Genomic DNA, 14396 nt, shown 5'->3' on the forward strand with positions numbered 1-14396 from the left:
GTATCACTCCGCCTGAGACAGAAGCCAGGCGCTATACAGAAAGCATCGGCTCTGCTCTCTACAGCAGCCTTATGCTTTCTCCAGCGCCGACTCGGATCTTCCCACTGATACGAAAACCCACAATTTGGGCTTACTGACCCCCATCCTAGTGCAGGAGGTGGCGGGCCACATCAGAGGACCCCGCGGGCCAGCGGTTGGGCACCCATGCACTAAAGGGACTTTAAAACCTGTATTTTTAAATGAGCACTGCAATTGTTGTAACTAGTTATGCTAATTTGCTGTGTATGTTTCACAAAACTTCTCTACATCTGACACTTCTGGGAATGTCAGATTTCTGGTCCTTCCCCAGACACTGTAGTTCTTCTGCCAGCCCCATAGATGACTGCAGGACTGTATGCTTTAGACATTGTTTCTCTCCTGAGAAAAACCCACTTTTATCTAAATAATAATAAAAAATAATTAGTCACATTTCTCTTTAACAATATGTAGATAATTAGCCAGATTCACAAAGAGTTACGCCGGCGTATCAGTAGATACGCCGTCGTAACTCGGAATCTAAGCCGTCGTAAGTTTAAGTGTATTCTCAAACTGAGATACACTTAAACCTAGCTAAGATACGACGGCCTGCGCTGGCCGCTAGGTGGCGCTTCCGTTGAGTTCGGCGTAGAATATGCAAATGACTAGATTCGCCGATTCACGAATGTACGTGTGCCCGTCGCAGTAAAGATACGCCGTTTACGTAAGGCGATTCCCGACGTAAAGTTAGTTGAACAAATAGTTGGCCTAGTCAATGTTAAGTATGGCTGTCGTTCCCGCGTCGAAATTTGAAAAATTTACGGCGTTTGCGTAAGTCGTCCGTGAATGGGGCTGGACGTCATTTACGTTCACGTCAAAACCAATACGTCCTTGCGGCGTACTTTGGAGCAATGCACACAGGAATATGTACACGGACAGCGCATGCGCCGTTCGTAAAAAACGTCAATTACGTCGGGTCACGAGTAATTTACATAAAACACGCCCCCCTCATCCTCATTTGAATTAGGCGTGCTTACGCCGGCCCCATTTACGCTACGCCGCCTGAAAGATGCGCCGATCTACCTGAATCCAGCTAATTATCTTTTGGCCTACACATAAATAGAACTGCTAATTTACAGTTAGTTTGTTTGATCAGTGGTCTAATGCCCCTTCACATATTTTTCACCAACTTTCCTTATACATTTTGCAGACAGTCATTTTTTTTGTTAGTTTTCATACATGAATTTTATGTTTATATGAATTCATATAGTTAATGAATTATAAAATTGATATATTTAAAACCATTTTACTGTATACAGATTGTGGTTAAAATCAATTTGTCAAATGGCTGGTGATGTTGTCAGCAGATGCCAGCAAATGTTGGTGAATTTCGTTTGTTGGCAAGACTCATGTTCACCATTTTATAGATATGCCCTTTAGTATACACTAAATGCTCAATGCTTTTAAGGGTTATGGATCAGTAAATTGCTAGTCCTCCCACCCTTGCACAGTAGTAAGAGAGATTAATAGATAATTGTTTTGCTCCCCCTAAAAAAAGAAATTACTATGCAGGATGAAATCAGTTCTGTCTGAACTCACAGGGATTTTTTGCAATAACTGAGCTTTTTTTTTTTTTTTGCAGGGGAATACAAAGGTGGCCTAATGCATCTTGCATTTCATGTTTAGCAATGGGACACCTACATTGTAAATTCGTTCATCTACAAATATAAATGTGTATTCTGCAATGCAAATGAGATGTGCTACAAGACTTCAGTGTAATTAAAAGAACAAACTAACCATGGTATTTATGCAGAAAGCACCAATCTATGTAACGGAAAAATAAGTGACATGTGTGGGATGACAGAAAAATGATCACTTGAGCAAATTTGTATTCCATAGGTCTATTATGCAATCCCTGTTACTATTTTCTAGAACACACCTGCAAAATAATGCACAGCTGGCTAACATTCATAGAATGTCTTACTAAATTCATCTTCTACTAAAGGCTGTAAATTGTACTTCTGCTTAGGAATCCCATGTGCACCCAGCCATGTAATAGGGAATATATATATATATATATATATATATATATATATATATATATAGGGCCAGATTCACAGAAAAAGTACGCCGGAGTATCTGCTGATACTCCGGCGTACTTTCAAATTTTCCGCGTCGTATCTTTATTTGTAATTCACAAACAAAGATACGACGGCTTTTGGCTAAGATCGGACAGGCGTACGGCTTCGTACGCCTTCGGATCTTAGGATTCAATACTTCGGCGACCGCTGGGTGGAGTTTGCGTCGTTTTCCGCGTCAGGTATGCAAATTAGCTGTTTACGGCGATCCACAAAGGTACGCGCGTTCGTCGCATTCTCTTACATCGGTTTTTCCCGTCGTAAAGTTAAGAGTTCTATTTAGATAGTGTAAAATTACACCATCAATGTTAAAGTATGGCCGTCGTTCCCGCGTCGAATTTAAATTTTTTTTGGCGTAAGACGTTCAGGAATACGAAAGTACGTTACGCACGTCGCCGTTCAAAAAACACGTCGGGGCGCCGTAATTTCACGCAAAGCACGGCGGGAAATTTCCTAACGGAGCATGAGCAGAACGTTCGGCGCGGGAACGCGCCTAATTTAAATGGTACACGCCCCATTTGAATTAGGCGGGCTTGCGCCGGACGGCTTTACGCTACGCCGCCGCAAGTTTACACGCAAGTGCTTTGTGAATCAAGCACTTACGACGAAAACTTGTGGCGGTGTAACGTAAAGGGTATACGTTACGCCGCCGTAATTATTCGTGAATCTGGCCCATAGTTTCAGGTTTTTGTTTAGCATTTCTTGTGTTTAATAAAAAGCTTCAAAATCTAGGTAAAATTAGCATTAGAATACATTAGCAACATTTATTTGCAATATTACATCTCAACATCTGTGCACTGGTCCAAATCATTTGGTGGAGGGGTGGGAATTAGGGTGTGTGGTTGTTTTTTAGGGGTTGGTTTCAGTGAAGGGAACTGTTAAAGCGGATGTTCACCCTAATATACAAATCATCGTTCATCCCACCGGCTCAGTTTCAAAGTTAAAGTTAGTTATCAAATTTTTTTTTTTTTAGTAAATCCCATACCTTGTTTATGATGTCTAAACCAGGCACTTCCTGATTTAGCTCCCGCGGGAGTGGCGTGTCCGTCTAGGGATTACTTTGAAATGTCTCCTGGGAGCACAGCGTGATGCTGCCCAGGAGACGATTCTCTAGCTAACAAGACGAACTATCACGTGATTTCACATGTCACGTGACTCTTGCAGCCAGTCATGTGACGAGGGCGGATACAATTCCGCCATTTTAATTCAGGGCAAACGGGAAATCACCAATACTGTGTAGTGTTGACGGCGGCGCTCGCCATCAACACTGCACATGCGCGGGATAAAGCGGTGAATGCTGGGACATCAGCATTCACCACATCCCAGAAGAATTTGCTTGTGGGCTTCAGAGTGTCCACAAGCAAGATGGAAGCGTCCTGCACATATTTTTATAAAATATCTTTTGCGGAAGAATGACAGTGCAGGGGGCTATGAAATTTGGACATGTAAGTACCGTATTAACTATATTAAGAGCGGCAGGTGGATATATAAAAAAAAAAAAAAAGAATTCCCGCAGAACCCATGCTTTAAGGCATCAGCATACCAAGACATTTTGGACAATTTCATGCTCCCAACTTTGTGGGAACAGTTTGGGGGTGGCCCCTTTCTGTTCCAACATACTGTACACCAGGGCACAAACAAGGTCCATAAAGACATGGGTGAGCGAGTTTGGGGTGGACGAACTTGACTGGCTTGCACAGAGTCCTGACCTCAACCTGACAGAACACATTTGGGATGAATTAAAGCGGAGACTGCAAGCCAGGCCTTTTCGTCCAACATCGGTGCCTGACCTCACAAATGTGCTTCTAGAAGAATGGTCAAACATTCCCATAGACACACTCCTAAACATTGTAGACAGACTTCCCTTAAAAGTTTAAACTGTTATGGCTGCAAAGGGTGGGCCAACTCAATATTGAACTCTGCGGACTAAGACTGGGATGCCATAAAAAGTCATGTGTATGTAAAGACAATACTTTTGACAATATAGTGTATGTTGAAGATATATAGGCCCAGATTCACGTAGGAGATACGACGGCGTATCTCCAGATACGCCGTCGTTTAGCTGAGTCTGAGGCGTCGTATCTTGGCCCTGATTCAAAGAATCAGATACGCCAGAATTTGTATAAGATACGACCAGCGTAAGTCTCCTACGCCGTCGTATCTTAACTGCATATTTATGCTGGCCACTAGGGGCGTGTACGCTGATTTATGCCTAGAAATATGTAAATCAGCTAGATACGCCAATTCACGAACGTATACCCGGCCGACGCAGTACAGATACGCCGTTTACGTTAGGCTTTTTCCGGCGTAAAGTTACCCCTGCTATATGAGGCGTAGATGAGGCGTACCAATGTTAAGTATGGACATCGGGCCAGCGTCGAACTTTCCGTCGATTACGTCGTTTGCATAAGTCGTTCGCGAATAGGGCTGTGCGTAATTTACGTTCACGAGAAAGCGTCATTTACGTGGGGTCACAATACGTGGGGTCACAATACATTTACATAATACACGCCCACATAATACACGCCCACATCTTCCACATTTGAATTAGGCGGGCTTACGCCGGCCTATTTTCACTACGCCGCCGCAACTTTGCTTTGAGAATACTGCACTTGCCTGTCAAAGTTGCGGAGGCGTAACGTAAATAGGATACGTTACGCCCGCACAAAGATGCGCTCTCCTACGTGAATCTTGGCCATAGTATTTATGTGTGGCGGATTTTGGATACCCCAGCTGGGCATCTCCACCAGACCTGTGTCTCCTGTTCTCCAAATGCACCCGCAGCTGACAGACTCGTCATAACCAGCCCTTAACCCCCAATCACGAGGCAAACCACACAGGTGTTGAGGGTTAAACATGCAGAGCATAAAACTGTGTATTAGGTACAAAAACATACACTTTTAAACACAGTTAGGGACACTCCCCTCAGCCTTGTCAGAGGGGGTAGAAGACAAGGAAGAACCAATGGGAACTCAGCACTTGTATATTCAAACAATATCCTCCTTACACATCCCCCGCTGGGAATGCATCTCCACACCTTTTGTCTACATGCCCTGAGCTAACATAATTAAAGTAGCAAGAGGGGGGATGGAGGAGAAGGGATGCAGCTTACATAGAGACCTCATTACATGATCCCAATTCCATTTTGTTCCCAAGTCTCTCGTTCTCTGCTGGACCATAGTCTGTGGGTAGGAGGCCAGCCCACAGCCCCCTCCAAAACACAAATTGCTAATCAGCCAATCGCATGGCAGCGACTCAATGCATCTAGGCATCTAAAAACGGTGAAGGCAACTTTCTGAAGTTCAAACAGAGCATCACAATGGGGAAGAAAGGGGATATAAGTGACTTTGAACGTGGCATGGTTGTTGGTGCCAAATGGGCTGGTCTGAGTATCTTAAAAACTGCTGATCTACTGGGATTTTCACGCACAACCATCTCTAGGATTTACATAGAATAGTTTGAAAAAGAGAAAACATTCAGAGAGCAGTTGTGCTGATGAAAATACCTTGTTGATGTCAAAGGAGAATGGGCAGAAGGTTGAAATTATATAAAGGCAACAGTAACTCGAATAATCACTTGTTACAACCAAGGTATGCAGAATACCATCTCTGAATACACAACACATCGAACCTTGAAGCAGATGGGCTACAGAAGCAGAAGACCACACTGGGTGCCACTCCTGTCAGCTAAGAACAGGAAACTGAGGCTACAATTCATACAGGCTTATAAAAATTGGACAAAAGAAGTTTGGAAAAAGGTTGCTGGTCTGATAAGTTTTAATTTCAACTACCACATTTAGAAGGTAGGGTCCAAATCAGGCGTAAACAACATGAAAGCATGGATCCATCCTGCCTTGTATCAACGGTTCAGGCTGGTGGTGGGGGTGTAATGGTGTGGGGGATATTTTCTTGGCACACTTTGGGCCCCCATAGTACCAATTGAACATTTAAACACCATGGCCTACCTGAGTATTGTTCCTGACCCTGTCCATCCCTTTATGACTACAGTGTACCCATCTTCTGATGGCTCCTTCCAGCAGGATAATGCACCATGTCACAAAACTCAAATCATCTCAAACTGGTCTCTAGAACATGACAATGAGGTCACTGTACTCCAATGGCCTCCACAGTCCCCAGATCTCACTCCAATAGAGCACCTTTGGGATGAGGTGGAAGGGGAGATTTGCATCATGGATGTGCAGCAGAAAAATCTGCAGTAATGGCGTAATGCTATCATGTCATTATGGACCAAAATCTCTGAGGAATGTTTCCAACTCCTTGTTGAATCTATGCCACAAAGAATAAAGGCAGTTCTGAAGGCAAAAGGGGGTCCAACCGGATACTAGCAAGGCGTACCAAATAAAGTGTCCGGTTACTGTGTGTGTAATATATATAGACACAGTATCTCACAAAAGTGAGTACACCCCTCACATTTTTGTTAAAAAAAAATATTCTATCTTTTCATGTGACAACACTGAAGAATTGACACTTTGCTACAATGTAAAGTAGTGAGTGTTCAGCTTGTATCACAGTGTACATTTTCTGTCTCCTCAAAATAACTCAACACACAGCCATTAATGTCTAAACCGTTGGCAACAAAAGTGAGTACACCCCAAAGTGAAAATCGCCAAATTGGGCCCAATTAGCCATTATCCCTCCCTGTGTCATGTGACTCGTTAGTGTTACAAGGTCTCAGGTGTGAATGGGGAGCAGGTGTGTTAAATTTGGTGTTATCACTCTCACTCTCTCATACTGGTCACTGGAAGTTCAGCATGGCACCTCATGGCAAAGAACTCCCTGAGGATCTGAAAAAAAAGAATTGTTGCTCTTAGCCTAGATGGCCTAGGCCAGTGATGGCGAACCTTGGCACCCCAGATGTTTTGGAACTACATTTCCCATGATGCTCAGCTACACTGCAGAGTGCATGAGCACCATGGGAAATGTAGTTCCAAAACATCTGGGGTGCCAAGGTTCGCCATCACTGGCCTAGGCTATAAGAAGATTGCCAAGACCCTGAAACTGACCTGCAGCATGATGGCCAAGACCATACAGTGGTTTTAGAGGACAGGTTCCACTAAGAACAGGCCTTGCCATGTAGTTGAGTGCACGTGCTCATCTTCATATCCAGAGGCTTTCTTTGGGAAAAGAGCTTTATTTGGTTCAGATGGTGTCAAGCGTATGTGGCAGGAACCTGGTGAGGGGTACAAAGACAAGATGCTCAGCATCTGCCGGACCTCACAGCGTTGGATCCGCGAACCCGGAAGACATACCGAGTGCAAGATGTCAGCTCCCTTGGCGTGGACTAGGCTCCGATACGGAGGCTTCAGTCTGAGGTGAGTATTTCATAATGAGCTAGTAGCTAGCTACTTGCTCATTATGCCTTTGCCTTGCAGGTTTCTTTTTATTGTGCGGGTTTACTACTGCTTTAAAGCGGTTGCATACTAGCTCATTTTGAAATACTAACCATAGGCCCCGTACACACGACCAAACATGTATGCTGAAACTGGTCTGCGGGCCAGTTTCAGCAGACATGTTTGGTCGTGTGTGGGCGCGAGCGGGCCGAATTCCAGCAAACATTTGCCCGCCGGGCCTTTTCCCAGCGGACAAATATTCCTGGACGTGTTTTAAAACCGTCCGCTGGAATCCTGCCCGCTCGGACATGTACGGTCGTCAGTACAGACCTACCGTACATGTCCAGGCGCCCGCCGTCCCTCGCATGCGTCGAATGACTTCGACGCATGCGTGGAAGCCTTTAAATGGCAGGGCCGCCCACGTCTCCGCATCATCGCCGCGTCATCGTCGCGGCGACGACGCGGACACGCCCCGCGTAATGTTTACGCGCGGACTTCTGTACGATGGTGTGTACAACCATCGTACAGAAGCCCTCTGGCAGACATGTACGGTGAAAACGGTCCGACGGACCGCTTTCACCGTACATGTTTGTTCGTGTGTACCCGGCCTTAGAATGAGGTCCCCGTATCGCCGCCCGATCCATGCCGAAGGAGCTGACATTTTGCCCTCTGCGTTTCTTCCGAGTTCGCGTTTCCGGTGCTGTGAGTGGCCGGAGCCACGATGACGTCATGCGTGCGGGAGTCTTCTTCCCGGCAAGGACAGGCAGCGTCTGTCAAACCTTCAGCTGGGCATTCACAGCGCATGCACCGCTGATGTCAGCGGCTGCATGCAAAGTGAATATCTCCCATACAGGTTTAGGGGATATTCATTTTATTATATGCTTACCTGTAGGTAAAAATAAAAAATAAGGGTATACAACCGCTTTAACCCTATTGGGCAAGGAGTTCACCAGAGCTTTACAGTTTTCCACTGGAGTCCTCTTCCACTCCTCCATGATGACATCACAGAGCTGGTGGGTGTTAGAGATCTTGCGCTTCTTCACCTTCCATTTGAGGATGCCCCACACATGCTCAATGGGGTTTAGGTCTGGAGTTGTGCTTGGCCAGTTCATCACCTTTACCCTCAGCTTTTTTAGCAAGGCAGTGGTCGTCTTGGAGGTGTGTTTGGGGTCGTTGGAATACTGCCCTGTGGCCCAGTCTCCAAAGAGAGGGGATCATGCTCTGCTTCAGTATGTCACAGTACATGTTGGCATTCATGGTTCCCTCAATGAACTGTAGCTCCCCAGTGCCGGCAGCACTCATGCAGCCCCAGACCATGACACTACCATGCTTGACTGTAGGCAAGACACACTTGTCTTTGTACTCCTCACCTGGTTTCAGCCACACACGCTTGGCACCATCTGAACCAAATAAGTTTATCTTGGTCTCATCAGACCACAGGACATGGTTCCAGTAATTCATGTCCTTAGTCTGCTTGTCTTCAGCAAACTGTTTGCAAACTTTCTTGTGCATCATCTTTATAAGAGGCTTCCTTCTGGGATGACAGCCATGCAGACCAATTTGATGCAGTGTGCGGTGTAGACATGTGCAGAACGAAAAAATATGTTTTGTTTAGTTAAGTTTCGTTACTTACATAGATTCATTTAGTTAAATTTGTTTCATTCGTTTGATTCATTTTCGGGACTCGTTTTGTTTATTCGTTTTCGGATCAATGCAAAAAGTTTTCAAATCAATTTCGAATAGTTTTCGAATTTGAAAAGTTTTCGAATTCTAATAGTTTTCCAATTTCCAAAAATAATAAAATCGAATCTATCTATATATATAAAACTCAACGTGTGTGTGTGTATGTATGTTCCAGCATCACGTCCAAACGCAGTGGCGGCCCGTCCATAGGGACGCACGGGCGCCGCCCCCCCTCCCACAGTCACAAAAAATAAAAAATAAATAAAAAAAAAAACAAAAAAAAAACGGGCCCTTTAAGAACTTTTATTCGGCTAAAATGTCATTTTGACATTTTAGCCGCAGTTCTGGCGGCCGTCTATAGAGAGCGCTGCAGCGCCACCCCCTCTCGCAAATAACACACATTCGTGCATAAATGCACAAATGTATGTTATTGTTGGTTGCCAGCGCTGCCTGGTCTATTCAGATAACCGGATGCGGGACGCCGGTTACCCGAATAGCGGCAGCTGGTTGGCTGAGGGGAACTGCCTATCAAAGCCAGCGGCTCTGATAGGCTTTTCTCCGGCTCTCAGCTGTCTATACTGAGCGCAGGCAATCTGCGCTCATTGTATAAGACAAACGTCCGTTTCAGCCAATCAGGTTCCCAGATTCTGGTTATCAGGAACCTGATTGGCTGAAGCTTCACCACAGCGGCAGAAGACATCGAGGGAGCACATGGAATCCTCAGGTAAGTGCTTTTTACAGGGAAAGGGGCACAGTGACATCATGGGGCACAGTGGTGACAAAGGGCACAGAGGTGACAATTGGCACAGTGGCATCATGGGGCACAGTGGTGACAAAGGGCACAGAGGTGACAATTGGCACAGTGGCATCATGGGGCACAGTGATGAGTGACAATGGGCACAGTGGCATCATGGGGCACAGTGGTGACAATGGGCACAGTGGCATCATGGGGCACAGTGGTGACAATGGGCACAGTGGCATCATGGGGCACAGTGGTGACAATTAAAGGGCACAGTGGTGACAATTGGCACAGTGGCAACAGTTGAGGGGCACAGTGGCTGCGTTTGATGGCATGGCACAGTGGTGACAATTGATGGCACAGTGACTGCGTTTGATGGTATGGCACAGTGGTGACAATTGATGGCACAGTGGCTGCGTTTGATGGTATGGCACAGTGGTGACAATTGATGGCACAGTGGCTGCGTTTGATGGCATGGCACAGTGGTGACAATTGATGGCACAGTGGCTGCGTTTGATGGCATGGCACAGTGGTGACAATTGATGGCACAGTTGCTGTTTGATGGCATGGCACAGTGGTGACAATTGATGGCACAGTTGCTGTGTTTGATGGCATGGCACAGTGGTGACAATTGATGGCACAGTGGCTGCGTTTGATGGCATGGCACAGTGGTGACAATTGATGGCACAGTGGCTGCATTTGATGGCATGGCACAGTGGTGACAATTGATGGCACAGTTGCTGTTTGATGGCATGGCACAGTGGTGACAATTGATGGCACAGTGGCTGCGTTTGATGGCATGGCACAGTGGTGACAATTGATGGCACAGTTGCTGTGTTTGATGGCATGGCACAGTGGTGACAATTGATGGCACAGTGGCTGCATTTGGTGGCATGGCACAGTGGCTGCGTTTGATGGCACAGTGGCTGCATGTGATGGGCACAGTGAGGCTGCAATTTTTTTTTTTTCGTTTGCGCCCCCCCCAAAAATTTTGAGCACCAGCCGCCACTGTCCAAACGGCTAAAGATATTAACATGAAACTTGGCACACATGTTACTTATATGTCAGCAACAAACATAGGATAGGTGGTTTAACCCTTACCCACCCCCATTTGCCATGGTCAGGGTTTTTCTTTAAAGTCCCATTCAACTCTATGGGAAATACATGTTACTTCATAACTTCCAAACGGCTGTACATATTTCGATAACACTTGGTCACATGTTACTTATATGTCCACTTAAACTATAGGATAGTTAATTTATCCCTTAACTACCCCCATTTGTGAGGGTCGGGGTTTTTGTTTAAAGTCCCATGCAAATCAATGGGAAATGTATGTTCCCACATAACTTCTGTACGCCTGGAGATATTTCAATAATACCTGGTACACATATTACTTATATGCCAAATAAAAATATATGACAGTTAAATTAACCCTTACCTACACCCTTATATAAAAGATGGGTATATTTATATTACTATGATTTTCCTCCCCAAAAGGTTAAGATAGGAAGACCGGGCAACGCCGGGTATTCAGCTAGTAGGAAATAAAGGCAAAGAATATAATTTTTTTTCTATTCTATTCCTTTATTTTCTATTCTATTTTATTCTCTTTTGAAATTGGAAAACTGTTCCAATTCGAAACGTTTTTGAATTTGAAAACTATTTGATTTAGAAACGTTTTTAAATTCGAATTTGATGACTATTTGTATTCAAAAACTATTCGAATTTGAATTTAGACGGAATTCGAATTTCGACGGAATTCGAATTTCGTTATTTCGGATTCGTTTAAATTCGGTACTATTCTAATTCAGAAATTTGGATACATCCGAATTTCCTAATAATAAAAATTTGTCAGAATTAAAATTTGGAACAAAAAGAAGCGCACATGTCTAGTGCCGCGTAATGGTCTGAGCACTGACAGGCTGACCCCCCACCCCTTCAACCTCTGCAGAAATGCTGGCAGCACTCATACGTCTATTTCCCAAAGACAACCTCTGGATATGACGCTAAGCACGTGCACTCAAATAGGGATTTGTGACATAAGGATTTTCTTTTATTTATGTGAACTATGGGAGTATTATTACAATGATTTTGGCATATGAGAGTTTGGTGGATATACATACACTGGAAGTCACTATTTGGCGGTGGGATGTTTGTTTGTAATGAATGCATGCATTCATAATTTAAAATTCATTGTCAATATGCTGCAGTTGATAAGGATTGTTTATTTATTTTTTGCATAGTTTTAGTTTTAAGGCAAAGCATGCAAGTAAGGTACATAACCTTGTTCAGCAATGTAACTGTTTGTGTATACACTGAAAATGAGAAAGAATGAGCTAAAATGCCTACCAGTCAATACATGTCACTGTGACTGATTAACAAACAAAATTAATGTTTAACCTAAGTAATTGGTATTATTGGAAGGTTCCACCAATAACTCAGTGTAAGGACTTGTTAGATCAATAACCTTTTTGTATGATTTGGTATCTAACAGGAGGGCAGTGTGATGGCTAAGTGGTTAGCGCTCTTGCTGTGCAGTATTAGGTTCCTACCAAAGACACTTGATTTACCAAAGACCAGTGAAAGAAAAATCCATGAGATATGTTTGTTGCATGGCAGCACAATGGATACACTATTTATTATTCATGTATAACTATTGTAGAGTATATATACAGGGAGTGCAGAATTATTAGGCAAGTTGTATTTTTGAGGATTAATTTTATTATTGAACAACCACCATGTTCTCAATGAACCCAAAAAACTCATTAATATCAAAGCTGAATATTTTTGGAAGTAGTTTTTAGTTTGTTTTTAGTTTTAGCTATTTTAGGGGGATATCTGTGTGTGCAGGTGACTATTACTGTGCATAATTATTAGGCAACTTAACAAAAAACAAATATATACCCATTTCAATTATTTATTTTTACCAGTGAAACCAATATAACATCTCAACATTCACAAATATACATTTCTGACATTCAAAAACAAAACAAAAACAAATCAGTGACCAATATAGCCACCTTTCTTTGCAAGGACACTCAAAAGCCTGCCATCCATGGATTCTGTCAGTGTTTTGATCTGTTCACCATCAACATTGCGTGCAGCAGCAACTGCAGCCTCCCAGACACTGTTCAGAGAGGTGTACTGTTTTCCCTCCTTGTAAATCTCACATTTGATGATGGACCACAGGTTCTCAATGGGGTTCAGATCAGGTGAACAAGGAGGCCATGTCATTAGTTTTTCTTCTTTTATACCCTTTCTTGCCAGCCATGCTGTGGAGTACTTGGACGCGTGTGATGGAGCATTGTCCTGCATGAAAATCATGTTTTTCTTGAAGGATGCAGACTTCTTCCTGTACCACTGCTTGAAGAAGGTGTCTTCCAGAAACTGGCAGTAGGACTGGGAGTTGAGCTTGACTCCATCCTCAACCCGAAAAGGCCCCACAAGCTCATCTTTGATGATACCAGCCCAAACCAGTACTACACCTCCACCTTGCTGGCGTCTGAGTCGGACTGGAGCTCTCTGCCCTTTACCAATCCAGCCACGGGCCCATCCATCTGGCCCATCAAGACTCACTCTCATTTCATCAGTCCATAAAACCTTAGAAAAATCAGTCTTGAGATATTTCTTGGCCCAGTCTTGACGTTTCAGCTTGTGTGTCTTGTTCAGTGGTGGTCGTCTTTCAGCCTTTCTTACCTTGGCCATGTCTCTGAGTATTGCACACCTTGTGCTTTTGGGCACTCCAGTGATGTTGCAGCTCTGAAATATGGCCAAACTGGTGGCAAGTGGCATCTTGGCAGCTGCACGCTTGACTTTTCTCAGTTCATGGGCAGTTATTTTGCGCCTTGGTTTTTCCACACGCTTCTTGCGACCCTGTTGACTATTTTGAATGAAACGCTTGATTGTTCGATGATCACGCTTCAGAAGCTTTGCAATTTTAAGAGTGCTGCATCCCTCTGCAAGATATCTCACTATTTTTTACTTTTCTGAGCCTGTCAAGTCCTTCTTTTGACCCATTTTGCCAAAGGAAAAGAAGTTGCCTAATAATTATGCACACCTGATATAGGGTGTTGATGTCATTAGACCACACCCCTTCTCGTTACAGAGATGCACATCACCTAATATGCTTAATTGGTAGTAGGCTTTCGAGCCTATACAGCTTGGAGTAAGACAACATGCATAAAGAGGATGATGTGGTCAAAATACTAATTTGCCTAATAATTCTGCACTCCCTGTACATTAGGACCAAATTATTGTATCTATATATTTTTTGTAAACACTGATTATGAGCTCAGAGCTCAGCAGGTATTCAGCCCAAAACCAAAAATGTAATATATTGCAGCTTACCAATCATTTGATGAGGTGGCTGCATTCAATTTTTTTTTTTAGGCTTTCTCCTATCAATTTTCACCTGGTGATCTGGCCGGTAACACACCCGCTGTATTAGAGTGCCCCCACTCTGGATGAAGGA

The sequence above is a fragment of the Rana temporaria genome, chromosome 5 (genome assembly GCF_905171775.1).
Source record: "Rana temporaria chromosome 5, aRanTem1.1, whole genome shotgun sequence".
NCBI lineage: Eukaryota > Metazoa > Chordata > Amphibia > Anura > Ranidae > Rana > Rana temporaria.